Consider the following 15,078-nt stretch of genomic DNA (forward strand, 5'->3'; position numbering starts at 1 on the left):
GAAGCATGGAGGAGGAGATGTGATGGTGTGAGGAGTGCTTTACTGGTGACACTGTTAGCAATTTATTTAGAATGCAAGGCACACTTAACCAGCACGGCCACAACAACATTCTGCAGTGACACACCATCCCATCTGGTCTGTGGGGATAATTATTTGTTTTTCAGTGGTACAATGACCCAAAATACACCACCAGGCTGTGGAAGGGCTGACTAGGAGTGCTGCTGCATCAGGTAGTGGTACTTCATGATTCCAAAAGGACTGTGCTGTCTCAAAGTTTTCAATAGTAATGTCTAATCTACAATTTAGGAAATAATAGAGATAAAGATAAACCATTGGATGAGCGGGTGTGTCCAAACAAACACTAAAATATCTTTGTAGCTTATGGAGTGTTAGTATCTGTGAAACATCTGCCTCCATGACCTACTCAGTAGATTTGAAAGAATAACCAAGAAATGAGCTACTGCAGGCCTTTATTTATTATTGTACACATTGCATTATCTTATACAATATTTCATAGATGAAATAAAAGATTTGTACTTCCTCTGAGGTCCTGGGGAAGAAGGCGTGATCTTCTAATGCTCACTAATGACAATCACTCAGATAATTTTGGAAAAAGCTAAGAGAAATTAATAAGTGATAGGATTCCTTGTCATTTTAAATATGACAAGGCCAAATGGTTAAAAGCAGCATTAACACCCATGCCAGGAAGTGTCTCAGAGGTTCACGAGACAGTTGACCAAGCATTTACCCTTTTGTGGAGGAGGTTAAGGTAAATTAATAGAGGGAACAAGAGAGTAATAACTTACATTAATGTGAGTCTTTCCAAATGAAAGAAGTTTTCAGCACGCTGGACAGAGTTGAAGAGGGCCTGTCGGCTTGTTAGCTGTCCATGGTGCTGAAAGCATACAAATGACCGTGCTCTGTGCGTGTGTGTGTGAGTGTGTGTTTGTGTCTATATTCTACATTAAACCATCTTGAGGCGATTCCCTATCTCGCTCTTCCTTTATGCCGCGATCTCTGTCGTATCACTGGGATCTGCAGCACAGTTGACTCCACATGCTGCTGCTGTGCAGAGCTAACACAATATGTAGTGTTATCTTATGACATGCCAAGGTATCGCCACCCACTTAACAACATGATCGCCATCGCACATCGTCCCAGTTCACCTCCAGCCGCCCCGAAGGTCTTTGAATGGAAGTTGCTCATGCCTGAGCTTTTCGCGTTCACACTGTGATGTGGGTTCGCTTGATTGTCCACAGCTGTGAGTGTTGGGTCTATTTGAGTGGGAGTCCGAGTGTGTGCGCGCTACTTCTGTGTCTCAAATGACACTGCTGGTGTGAACTGGTTACAGGGGCATAAGAGTGCCTCTAAATATTAAATCCACCATAACGTTTTCCCCTCAGACGCACGCGTTTGGAAGCGAAGGGATCCAGCCCCCTTTTCTCCTCTCTTTATGCATTATAATACTCGGTTCAGTTCAACTCACTTCAATTTAGGGAGTGATTTACCATCATGTGCACTTTCAGCTGGGGAACAACCAGGTGGTTGCGCTCCTTTTACCTGCCCCTAATCACCATATTACTCTTCATTCAGGAGCCCGTGATGCCCATTTGCCTAAATGTGATCTCTTTCTCTTTCTGGCTCTCTGTGGCACTCACAACTCTTTGCAGAGATTTGAACCACACGAGGTTTAAACGCGCCGGAGTGTGGGAATAACTTTGTGTTTTTTGCCCATTTATCCGAAGCGATCCTTGGATAAACCTTCGTGGGATATTTTGGTTGTATTAAGAGGCTGGTTTGACAGACGCACCCCTCCATCCCGTATTCCACCGGGAGGATGTCTGGGCGCACAATGAAGTGAATCCGAAAATCTTATAGATTTTTGTTGTTGGTGTTTCAATAGCCTGCAGGTTAGCTATTGCAACTGGATATGAGAACAGACTCGCCCTTTGGATATAAAGCTTGGGAATTGAGCTTGCGTGTCGGAATAGTCTGAGAAGAGGTGAAATGTTTTGGTGCCAATTTTTGTGGCAAATGGGGCAAATGAGAAGATTGGTGTGTTGTTAAAATGCGCTAAGTCGGAGAATTATTTTCTTCTGCTTCGCCGGATTTTTGCAGTGTGCTCGGGCAACGTGAGCGTGGCTTTTAAAAAAGTGTTCCAAAATTCCTTAGCGCATAGGTCTTAAAGTGGAACTCAAATATTGATTATCTTTGTCATTTTGTGGCTCGAAATGGTTCCCAAAAACTTATCCAGTAAGGAGCACTGAGGACTGCCGTCTGATTTTCTTTTTGGCTTTCTGTGGAAATGTGAGTCCAGCAACGATCAGTGCGCACCACACAGATTCGCCAAGGCTGCAACGTATTACCCAATTTTCCATCAGGGAACCGGGCTTTGCACCGCAGCATCGCAACAACGTTCTGGCTTTTTCCTCACCGAAATGCCTCCGTGTGCACCAATAACATAAATGGCCAGAGGCCACTGATTTTCCGTGGTGTTCACTGGCCAGGTGTGTCAGAGAAGGCGAAACATTGGCTGTTTTGTTCAGTAAATCCTGGACACACCTTTTTTAATGCCTGTCAAGGTAAGTTTGGCCTATTTTTACTTCATATGATTAAGCTATGTTGATGTGGGGCAGCCTAATCTTGGGCTGTGATACATGGGTTTTAGAAAAAGCTGAAAAAAGCGCACGGATGAGATAGAGGCGTTGCTTGTTCATTAGAGCTGTAGTCCCATTGATCCGACAAGTGAGCTTGTCTGCTCGTTTTTACATTTAGAGAGCAAACATAGTCTTAAATAATTGGGAATACTGAATGTCCAGGCAGATATCCAGTTATAGATTGGTGAATGTTTTAGATTTTTAGATTGAGAACAATTATTTGAGCACTTGAAAAAAAAAATTTGCAACGCTTCTCCATTTCACCTTGAACATTTTCAAAATTAAATAGACTCTAATGAAGATTGGATTCATCCAGTTATTTCTTTTTCTCTTCTTCTTTTCCTGGTTTGGTTTGTAAACAAAACAGAATTTACAGTAAAATACATTTTCTTTTCAAATTACGCTGTCCATGGTGCAGAACAGTATTATGTCACACGCTCTGATGCACACAAAGTTGTTGGGGGTGGCCTCCTATATGATGTCTTCTGGGTTTAAGAAGAATCACACTACCAGAGGTAGCCAAGGATCAGCACAGACAAAATCTAATGTTAGATGCCTCACTGTCGTACAGGTTGACATTTAATCCTCCATATTTTCAAATATTTTTAGAGATGTGCCCAGTTAATAAGACAGTGGTGCTGCAAACATGATCAGACAGACAATGATCACAGTACAGTTACCCTCCCCGCCTCTACCACACCCACCAAAAAAAAAAGACATTTGTGCCAAATAATCCACATTAGCATATTTTGCGCCAAAACAGACACTGAAGATCCCAGTACAATTCTTTAACTGCATTTTTAATCCATGCACACATATGCAGAGCACTGTCTTTACTTAGTTCCCCCCAAATATTATAGTATATTTATCACCATGACAGACTAATTTTAGTGATTACTCCTAATTTTTCTCAGAATGTAAGCTTACTTTCCTGGTGCACCCATCCTAAGTGACTCCGCATACAACTGCCATCTTAATGTCTACAACATATTGTAATACTACTGCATTGCACACACACGCACACACACATGCGGTCCTTGTGCTGAGAGCAACAGATTTCCAGTCTGGCAAACGAAGATAAATATTTTTGTTAATGGTAGAATTCCTACCCCATCTGAGGTCGTTCTTAAGGTCACAGAAACGAAATGACCGCAGTGAGAGGAGCTTGGCTACAGTCAACTCTGGCCCTAAGAACAAACATGCTTTATTCTCTGATTTAAAGCACAGTTAAAGGATAGGTTGGAGATTGTTGAAGTCTGTTTTAAAACAATATTGTCATGAGAATATAGACCTCATTGTGACTTTTCGTACTCTCCACACTGACAGTGAAGGCTTCCACATCTACACTGCAAAACTGAGGGCCAATACACGGCCCTTGTTCTGTGTAAAATGCCCTCTAAAGTTCGCCTGAGACTCAGGTGAAGCTTCAGCTATCCCAATGGGCTAATTCGAGTCGGTTTCTATCAAAGTCTACTGTATATTAAAGACAAAGTTTCCTCTTTTGTGTTCCAGGGTTGTAGTTCCTGGCTGGGCTGTGGCGGAGGGATATCATAGGTCTATAATCACGTCTAAGTTTGTTTGTTATGCTCCTGTTTATTTCTCAAGCTGTGCTCGTTGTTAATTTGGAAGAGTTTACAGATTTCATAGCTGGAGTATTTTTTGCAGATTGTGGTTTTGGAACCCAAGGAAAACCCGCTCTTGTGTCTGGATTATAGTTGAGAATGTATGTGTTTTTTCCTGCCGCATCTGCATCTCTGTGAAGAAGTTTGTTTCTACGTTTATTCATGGCCATTCCACAGATTTCACCTAATTCAGAAAGGACTCAGCTGTGCTTAACCATGGTCAAAATGGACATAAATACACGTTAGAAAGCAGATATTTATGTGCATGTGGAGCCCATTTCAACAGTAGTGCAGTGAGAGAAACTGTAGGAAAGGCTGTGCCATCACCAGTGGAGCTCACGACAGCTGGCGAGGGGGTTAGTGCAAATGAATACTTGACATGCTGTTATTTATCAATCAACCAAACAAAGTTGCGTATGACGAGATAATGTTCCTAAAAGGCGCAGTGGTGACAGTCTGCAGTTTCCTTCCAGTGTAACATGACTTTGCTTTATGCCAACATTCAGTCATGGCTAAAAACATTGGCACCCCTGCATTTCTGTCAGGTATCCCCATCTTTATTTCTTTTGTCTGCACTACAACAACATAAAAAAGACAAATCTGATCCATTCCACACAGAACTCCAAAAATGGACTGCTCAGAATTATTGACACCTTTTCAGAAACATCAGAAATTGTTGTATGTGAAGCACGTGATGCTCCTTTAACTTGTAATGAGACTCACCTGTAGCAACCAACAGGTGCTGGTGATATAGAAATCACACTTGCACCCAGTTAAAATAGAAAAAAGTCGACTCAACCTTTGTGGTGTGTGAACCGTGCTGAGCATGGGGAAAAGAAAGCAGAGCAAAGAATTGTCTGAGGATTTGAAAGGCCTGGACAATCTCAAGGCTACGAGCCCATTCCCAGAGATCTGACTGTTCCTGTGTCCACTGTGTGCAACACTGTCAAGACGTTTACAGCCCATGGCGCTGTAGCTAATCTCCCTGGACATGAACGAAAGAGAAACATAGATGACAGATTGCAGCGAATGATTGTTCGAATGGTGGCTAAAGAACCTTGATCAACTTCCAAACTGACCTGCAGGAACAGGGTGCAACAGTATCAGCTCACACTTTCCATCGCCATCTGAATGACAAGGGGCGCTATGATAGGAGACACAGAGGGACCCACTGCTGATACAGACATAAAAAAGCCAGACTGGAGTTTGCCAAAACTCATCTGATGAAGCCACAATCCTTCTGGGAGAATGTCCTGTGGACAGATGAGACTAAAACAGAGTTTTTTGTTCGAGCACATCATTCTGCTGTTCCCAGAAAACGACATGATACCTTCAAAATAAAGAATATGGTCCCTACAGTCAAACATGGTGGAGGTTCACTGATGTTTTGGGGTTGATTTGCCGCTTCGGGCTCTGGATATCTTGACAGCGTGTCTGATATTATGACATCTGAAGACACCAATGAATTCTGGGGTGCAGTGTAGGGCCAGTGTTAGAAAGATGGGTCTCCGTTAGGACCAGAAATGGTTTCAGACAATGTACTGGAGAGTTCTGGGGTCACCAGCAAGGAGTCCAGATCTAAATCCCATAGAGCACCTGTGGAGAACAGCAGCTGGGAAAAGAAGAGTGGTCTGGAATTCCAGTAGAGCGGTAGAAGAAACTCACTGATGGTTACAGGAAGTGATTGATTTCAGTTATTTTGTCCGAAGGGCATGCTACCAAATATAAAGCTGAGGGTGGCAATAATTCTGGCCAGTCTGTTTTTACAGTTCATTATGGAATGGGTCAGATTGGGCCTTTTTGTGTTGTTCCAATGTAAACAATAGAAATAAACATGAGAAAACCAAAGAATATTTGATGACGAGAATTTTCTGGCAGGGGTGCCAATATTTTTGGCTTTGGCTGTATCTCCTAGGAGCATATCATGATAATCAATAGAGGTGGCAATATTAACTATGCATTTACGTGAGCTAAGCCGGACAACACCAGCCACAAAGTCGACATAGTTCTGGAGATGTCAGGGTCATTTTATACACATTGAGTTGTACAGGGTGAGCTTGTGTCATTGAGACTTTCTCAGCTGTTTTTGTAGGTTCAGAATCTTTGGCAGTCTAAAGGACAGGACCTTAAATTCGCTGCTGCTGTTAAGAGAGCAAACACCGCAGTGAGCAATGCAGAAATCATTAGAAGGAATACGAGGACCAGTGATGGTGACCTGCCTTTTATAGACTGGGCTCAAGGCGTATTTGCAGGTTGTTTTATTTACTGAAGAGAATGAAAAAACTCTGCATACATAGTTTTTTTTAATGCATGCATACACATAAAAGCACACACAATTGAATGTTAGGTCTGGCTGGTGTGAGATCTTGTATTATGGTTCCCTGTAGGGGGGGAGAGAGAGGTCATTTATAATTCTTTTATAGCAGCAGCAGCTCACAATGACCTGAAAGTAACAGGGGGTGGCACAAATAGAGTGAAAAGGTGTGTTTAGAGAATATGAGATAGGATGATAGTTAAAAAAAAGTCAAAGAATGAGAAAACAAGTAGAAGATCAGGGGGAAAAGAGACGTGGGGAGGACGATGCAAAGCAGGGAACAACATAGAAATGAGGAGATGAGGATGTGTAGAGATCGAGGGAGATGTTGGTGGCAGAAAGAAGCGATAGAAGGGATGAAAATGACATTGTGCTGGAGGGAGTGCATAGAGAGGGACAGAGAGCAGGATTAGAGTGGGTCTGCAGTGAATGCTGGTATTATTCAGTTAGGTGAAACGATCGGTTTATGCCTGACAACTGTGTGGTGAGGTCACCCACATACTGTGCCTTGAGAGCCTCCTGTGAAGGCCGGAGGAAGTGAGAGGCAGCGTGAGACAGACAGAGAGAGGGAGGTAGAGAGAGAGCAGAGAAGAGGTTCAGTAGCTGTGACTGTCGATATTTTGTGATAGAGAACAAAGAAAGAGGGAAATGTGATGGGTGGAGGGACGAACACCAGCAGAGAGAGTAAGACACAGGCGAGACAGAAAAAGGAGAAGCAGAAATTGCAAATAACAAATGTTTGGAAGCAAGTCTGACGGTACATACATGTAGCTAAGTCACAAAAAGGTTGTTCAAGAGTTTCCAGTTTGTCTTTCATGTCATTGATGTTCTCAGAATTTAGCTGAATCGTTTGAAGCGACGGTGAGATACTTTTGATCAGTGTCCTTCAGTGATGTGTGTAATAAATCAGGTGGTCTGGACTTCAGGCTTTCTCCCTCTTCCTAGAAACGTGAGTCACTGAATGCTAGCAGCAGGCACGGCTGTTGACTCACCCACGTGTCCTGCTATTGTTTTAAATGGAATTGTGGCCAAAAGTGTGTGTGTGTGTGTGTGTGTGTGTGTCTGCAGCTGCTCAGGTGAGTCACATTAATTTGAATGGCAATTTTAGTACATTATAGCTGTAGAAGGAGTAGAACAATGGACGCCAGTGTTTTAACAAACTGTTCAAAGGCTGAATGAATAAAATACACAAACTCATTCATCATTAAAAACTGTAAATATTTAATGAAGCATGGGGCACTGCATTAACAATTATAACAACGTGTGCCAACAGATGTTTGCAAAGCTGAACAGCAGTCAAAGGCTGGCAAAGAGGAATAGACAAACACTTAACTGGAAAGCTAATAAAGAAAGTACAGCCTCAAATATTAACACAAGACTGACGCCTTAGATAAGAACCAGGTTTATTCTGAGTGGGATACATCTGTGTGAATGCACCCACATTTTTCTGTAGCCATTTGTGATTTTGCACTTGGACCCCAAAGAGAAAAGTGTTTGTGTGGGCATCTGAGTTTTGTATCACTTAATATTTGGATTTGTTTTTTGTTTTACTCATAGTATCACATTTAATTCAGGTACTTTCACTCAGTCTGCTCAGGTGCAACAGTAGATACACACCAACAGACTGTACACACACCTGTCTGTAGCTCATCTTTGCTGACAAGCTACAGTTGCGCCATCACCCAACATCCCTGTTATAGATGATTGTATGTCGTACAGCATGTGAGGGTGCAGGTTCATGGTAACTGGATGGGTGTGCATTTTAAATGCTTGTCATGTCAGGGACTATTGTGCATCTTTTAGAACAGTAATAGTTGTTCTTTAGCCTGTTCACTATGTAAATGAAATGTGTTGTTGGAAATGAAGGTTAAAGTTCAGATGAATTCAGACTTGAGATTTTTTCCCACGCATCTTATATTACTGTGCAACCAACTAGCATACTGAAATGTTTACATAATAAATCATTGTCAGGATTTGCCTTAGTACATTATAAAAACGTCAGCATTTTGTGACCCTATTTATCCTGGTTTTTTGTGAAGTAGAGAGATTTGAATTAGTCATCTCTCAGGCCCATGTCTGCTTCTCTCACCTGAGTCACCACCTGTCATTTCTTTTTTTTAATGCATAATAATGCGATTAAATCTTTGACCTTAACATCACCATCTGCATGCGTAACTCTAAATGTTCTCTATATTTAATATTAAAATACAGTTCTTAAATTTGATTTGATTTTGACTATATTAGCCTGAGGGGAAAATATCAGTAATAACCTTTGCAGTGGTTCTTTTAAAATACCACAAGATGTAGCTTCTATACTTTAGTTTGGCACTGATTAAACAAACTAGCTATAATGTTTACTGAGCTTTAAAAGCAATTCGTTACTTTTGGAGAGAGCGAATTTATCTGTATCTTTTTGTTAAGCTAAGCTAACTGGCTGTTGGGGGTTGCCAGTATTTCCCGTACAGACACAAGTCTCATCTAAACTCTCAGTTTATTTCCCAAAACAAATTTTTGACTTCACATTAGATATTTGCAATGCTCAGAAGTTCTAATCAAGATACTGCTTTGCTCTCATGTTGCACTTAATATGAAGAATTTCTTTCAGCTATGCCGTACAGCAGCCAACACAACACAGGAGTTTATTGTCAAGGTACTTGGACTGAATGCCCCTCAGAAAACCTGGATTTTAGAGGATACGAGTGTTAAATTTGGACCACAACACCCCCGAAGGCACCTTAGCATGTTCTGTTGTCCCAGAAACATCCACCCTCGCGACTGCCCCTCATATTAATGATTAGCTTCACTGCCTTGACACAAAACCTCCCACTTATCCCAGTCCACTATTTTCATTTCTTTCCATACCTTCTTTGTTCCTAAAGGGTTAGGCCAGTCATTTTCTATATTAATAGTATTTTCTGCTGTCCCCATACAGAGATGTGATGTGCTTCTACTCATGGTTAATGTCTGTCAGCTGTCAGTCCTGGATCAGCTTGTTAGTCTGTGTGATAGATCTCCAGAAACACACCGCTGCACTGGGTGACACGTTTTTTCATTAGGAAAGCCCAGACCCAACCGTGTTGCCCCAGATTCTCCAAGTGGCCAGTTTCCTACAGTTATCACGTGTCAGAGTCAACCGCATGTGCGTGAGATCTTGTGCAAGCTCTCAGCTTTGTTTACATTCTGCTAGCTCATCACGCTCGGGTCTGGGGTTTGGTGACTAAAAAACGTGTCATCAGGTGCAGTGGTGTGTTTCTCTGACGTGACACGTCTATGGCACAGACGAGCAAGCTGATCCAGGACTGACACACTGACGGTCATTAACCATGAGCAGGGTGATTCATTGTCTGTTGTTATCCTTAAACAATGTACCATAAATCTAAACTCACTAAAAACCCTTCCTTTGTTTCAGGAAGATAAAAACAAAGTGTATGGTGCTTTTTGACTTCTCAGATTGTGCTGCCATAATTTTGTTAGGGCTTAGTGCATGCAATGTTGTGATACATTAATTCCATCATCTGGTATTTCTAGATTGAATACAAGTCTCTCACACACAGATACACTCACAAATATCTATCCCTTCTTGCTCTGTCTGACACACACACACACACGTACTGCATGTGGTCCCAAGGCAGCTGGTGGTCACCTGTCAGGGCTGACGCCAGTGAGGGAGGCCATCCCAGACCTGCTCTACTGTCACTAAGTCATTTTGATTTGCACCACATCCTGCAATTCAACCTGAGTGTGCTCGCTGCTCAGTGATGTGAACAAACATCACCCCTGCCATAAAATGTGTGGCCTTCTGGAGTCAGCGTGGCACTTCCTTAGCATTATTGTCTCATGATGTTCTGTGTGGTTGATTGCATGATTAACAGGTCATTTAGCACTATGAGGTATATGCAGAGTAATACTCTAGTAGAGTAATTTTGCTTCTGGGAAACTGTTATTATCTTGCTTGTGGTGACATTTAATTCCTCAAATGATAAGTAGAAAAGATTTCTGCAATGACTTGAAAAAGAAAGTATTCATATAGAATGACTGACGGCAACAGCTGTTGCACATTATGGTCATTTTTACAGGGCAGCAAAAGACTTAAGTTCTCGGTCGACAAACCAAACACTTAAAACATGGTTCATCTACACTGCCTGAGATTCCAAATGATCTCTCTCTGATAATGGATGTGCACGTCTACATTACATTATAGACTCCTCACACATGCAAATATCAAGCGACTTCAGAAAGGTCCACTGGTAATTGAAGGGTGGGGGCTTATGTTTCATTTTGCCCACTGAGCCACCAGGACAAAGGCCAGAGTTTTATGGAGTCAGCAGTTTATTATCAGTAAGGGACACTTGAGACGAGACATTTGATTGGGTGATACTAGTTATCTCTGTAAAACAGCTTTCAGCTCTGTGCTGTTTTTATATATTCTCATCCATTCACACGAGGGCAGCATTGATAAAACAATAACAATTATTAGGATAAAAATCTCTAATGATGGTAAATAAATGTGAAATTTTCAATCAGTAAATGGGGATGCTACACAAAAGGATGATGAAAGTGTGGATCAGAGCAGACACACAGCATTGCTATTGGAAATGGATCGGAATTTTAAAGCTGGATAAACAACAAAGCGATATCCAGTGTAAAATATGCAGCAACCTGCGCTGGCGAGGTCAGGAAGCAACAAACATTTCCCTCATGTTACTTTCCCAGTACACAGAAAGAGAATGTTCCCAAAGTGCAGCACCAGAGCTTGTTAACATTAAGACTTGTAATGTTAAGTCAAACCCCAGCAGCCGTGGTTCCTGTCGGCCTTTCCACTCATTGTCACTCATTACCCAACATAATAAAAACTCAAACAGAAGTACGGACACAGCCAGTGCAATTTTATATTTCATAGTGAAAGATATGATGCTAGTTAGACTGGTGGAAAAACTGAGATTTAAAAGCTAATAAAAGTAGCTGACTCCCAGTGTAGAGGTGCAGGACAGCTCAGCTTTATGCAAAATGAATCTTTACATGTTGTTGCCACTAGTGTCTACACACAGCAGAGCCTTACATGACGTAAGCATAAACATTTGATCATTTTGACTGCGGAGAGTGTCAATTTATTGATTAAAAAGAATGTGTTTAGAATCATCATAAACCTTGTAAATGATCTCCGATTAAATCCAAAACTGAATATTCACCATGAAACCCAAATTTAAAGGAATGCTAAATATTACATTCTGTAGAACTGACCATAACACACTGGATGCATGCTTGCTGCCTTCACAGACATGTTGAATGTGTCTCCTTCTTCATTCATGGCACAGAGAATTATCGAATATCGAGCAATATGAAAAAATACATCGTGATAATATTTTTGGCCACGTGGCCCAGCCCTAATTCATATTAAAGAATCTAATGCAGAGGCAGTTTTACAAACAGAGAGCAGTTGTGCTACTGCACGTTAGTATTTTATCAGAGTAAAGATATTTCATAGGGTTTATACCTAAAACAGAAATGGTTTTGATAATTCTACATCAATGAAAGAAAAAGCTGATTTCCTATGGAATCAGGCCATATTACTCCTCCGTTTAAAAAAAAAGAAATGCAATCTGAAAGTCAACAAACCAAGCATGAGCAAATTGGAGCAAATCATTTCATTTTCCACTCACAGCACACAGTGTTGATGGAGATGAGCGTACATGTTCTCTGATCATCTCTGATCATCTGCTCTTACATCAACAGCAGTGACTGAACTGGTGAATACGGAGCCACGTATTGCAATGAAATATCAGATCGGATCCTAATTTATGATCAGTCATGCTGTATATACAGTGTGTGGACACACTCACACTTCCTCTACTCTTTCTCTCCAGTGTTTTCTGCTTATAAATTAAGAGGATTAATATTGATTAATGTCATGTTCGTTTGTGTTCCCGTGTGTTTGCAGATGAGAGAGGCACCAAAAGAGGAGGGGAGCGCAAAGCCAAGTCGCTTTTGGCTGGAAGCTTGTTATACTCTCCCTCCACAGTGCTCCCCTCCTCCTCACACCTCTCACAACCCCCTTTTCTCATCTGTCTGTATTGTATTGACAGTCACATGTAAGAAGAGGCGCCACATGTTGCGTTCCTTCTTTCCATTATCACTTTTAACACCTTCAGGGTCATTGTGCTTTGACATCCTGGTGAAAAACGACGTTTTCATCAGCAACTTCATCCTCATCACCACACGTACTTTTGTTGTTGCCGTCATCACGTTCACCAGTAGCATTACTGACATGCTCATCAGAAGTATCACTGCTAAGATCACGAAATAAATCCACCCCTAACCATCTTATCATCTTTGTTCATCTCCTACGTTTTGGATGTTAGTCACGAGCAAAAGCTTGGCAACAATTTTTTTCATTTTTTTTTGCGTCACTATCAACATGTACTGTGCCACTCAGAGGGACACAAGTGTGTTTTTATTGACAGTAGAGATCTGTCAAAAACACTAGAAATGAATGACTATTCACGTTTTTTATCATTTCTCTTCTCCTCCTATGAAAGCGTGATTACTGTGGTCACTTTCTGCATCATAGTGGCAGAGGACGCACACACACACACACAAACTTGAATACAAACACATGCACACACAAAACTGAGAGCTGCAGGGCTGTAAATGTCAGCCCTCACTCTATTTTGCTGATAGATTTGATTGATTGTGGACTCTGTCTGTGTGTGTCCAGGTTCACAAATTACAGGTGCCAGAAATTGTAAGTAATGCAGCACACAGACATGCAGTCATTTCATTGTAATGACCGACAAAAATATCCACTAGATGCTTACAGTATGGCTATATCCTAGTTATCTTCATTTTATCCTTCAAGACCGTATATCGGCAGTGAAGCCCCCAGCCACCAATTAAAGTGCAAGCATGTCAGCCGTTTCATCAGGAAATGATGTCCCTCCGCTCATGAAATTTGAATCCTGCTCCTTTTTCCTAAGTGTCACTGACACGTTACAGTACATTAGTTGAGGATCATAATGATGTGATGTAGTACTTATGGGATATAAGTAATTGCTCTGGTGATACAGCAGGATGTATAACATCAGCTGAAGAAGACACTGATGAAAAGAAGAAGCCTGGAAGGCTGATTATGTGTCTGTGTTGACATTTTAAGGCCATAGAAAAAATGTTATGTTGCATTAGATAAGTGACGGTACATGCTCAGGACATCCTGAATCATTGTAAGAAGTGATAAAATGTCTTCAGAGATTTTTTTTTTTTTTTTTTGGCATGTGTATATGTGTGTGTGAGAGCGAGACAGAGTAGTTTATCACTTGGTTTGGTGATTGTGATGGATAATAATTAGCTCAGGAGTACAGGATTTTTTTTTTATCCTGTCTGGGAATCAGGATCTGTCTCATTAAGTTGTCTCTTGAAGCTTAACATAACAAAATTAGTATTTTCCATTATTCTTATTTTCATGTTGTTTCCATTTTAGCTTTCTGCAATTTACTTCTGCAGAATTCTGCATTTTGTAATGATATGAACAAAAAATAAAAATATTTGTGCTACATTTTATTGGTGTAATGGAAACAGTTAAATTACCCAGTATGTTCTGTATAAAAATATTATTCTTAATTCTAATCCGGACCCAGCATATTAATACCATGCTAGTCATGCTAGTGCCATGGCCCCAGGTCTGGTTATATTGGATGGCCTTTCGGTTAGTTTTTCTGTCTGCCACTTTGGTCCAGACTGAAAAATGTCAACAACTTCTGGATGGCTTTCCTTATGATTTTAAAAAGACATACTGTACATGGTCTCCAGAGAATGATTTTAGTGATCGGACTTTTCCTCTAGCTTCAGATTTGTGGTTTTGAGAGATAGGTCTCTGTGACTATTAGATGGTTTGGTGTGAAATCTGGTTCATATTATTAGGTTCCTCTTAGAATACACTGAAATAATATTCATATACAGTATCATCAGGTCAAATATCAGTTTGTCCAGTTCTCCCTCATTAGTTTCAGTTGTACTTTGTGTTTTGTGCTAATGAGTAAATGTTAGCATGCTAATATGATGTTAGCATTTAGCCCAAAGTACCATTGTCCCTTAGTGCAGCCTCATGCTGCCGGCATGGTTTGATACGTTTGTTAAAAATAAGTGCTCAGTCTAGAAAGGGATCTTTTTGGAACGTGGAGCTGTTGCACTAATAAGTCAGCACACAGTTATTACTTATTTTTCACTAGAGTGTTGTACATTACGGTTTTTAGAGGATTGAGCAGTCTGACCTGGAAATTATACTGCGTCCATCCATAGCAATAAATAATCAGACACTGTGTGCTGCAGAAAAGCAGGTTTAAAAGTTAATTTGCAGTTGGCCAAGCTAATGTCTGTGAAACAGTCTATATTCATTTCCTATTGTAAATGCCTGGTATTGTTCAAGTGTCTGATAAATGTGTGATATGACATCACACAGCTGAATTGTGAGTCAGGCTGGTTTGTTGTGGCT

The 15,078-nt window shown here is 41.0% G+C and overlaps 1 protein-coding gene across 1 annotated transcript in view; it reads left to right on the forward strand.

Moving 5' to 3' along the window:
- Positions 1-1,463: 1,463 nt before the first annotated feature.
- Positions 1,464-15,078, forward strand: part of LOC109969485 (voltage-dependent T-type calcium channel subunit alpha-1I-like) — a 167,129-nt gene continuing 153,514 nt past the window's right edge. The window contains exon 1 of the mRNA XM_020616404.1: positions 1,464-2,582. The gene's annotated coding sequence lies outside the window, so the exon portion shown is untranslated. The remainder of the gene's footprint in view (positions 2,583-15,078) is intronic.

The sequence above is a fragment of the Monopterus albus genome, unplaced genomic scaffold (assembly GCF_001952655.1).
Source record: "Monopterus albus unplaced genomic scaffold, M_albus_1.0 scaffold174.1, whole genome shotgun sequence".
NCBI lineage: Eukaryota > Metazoa > Chordata > Actinopteri > Synbranchiformes > Synbranchidae > Monopterus > Monopterus albus.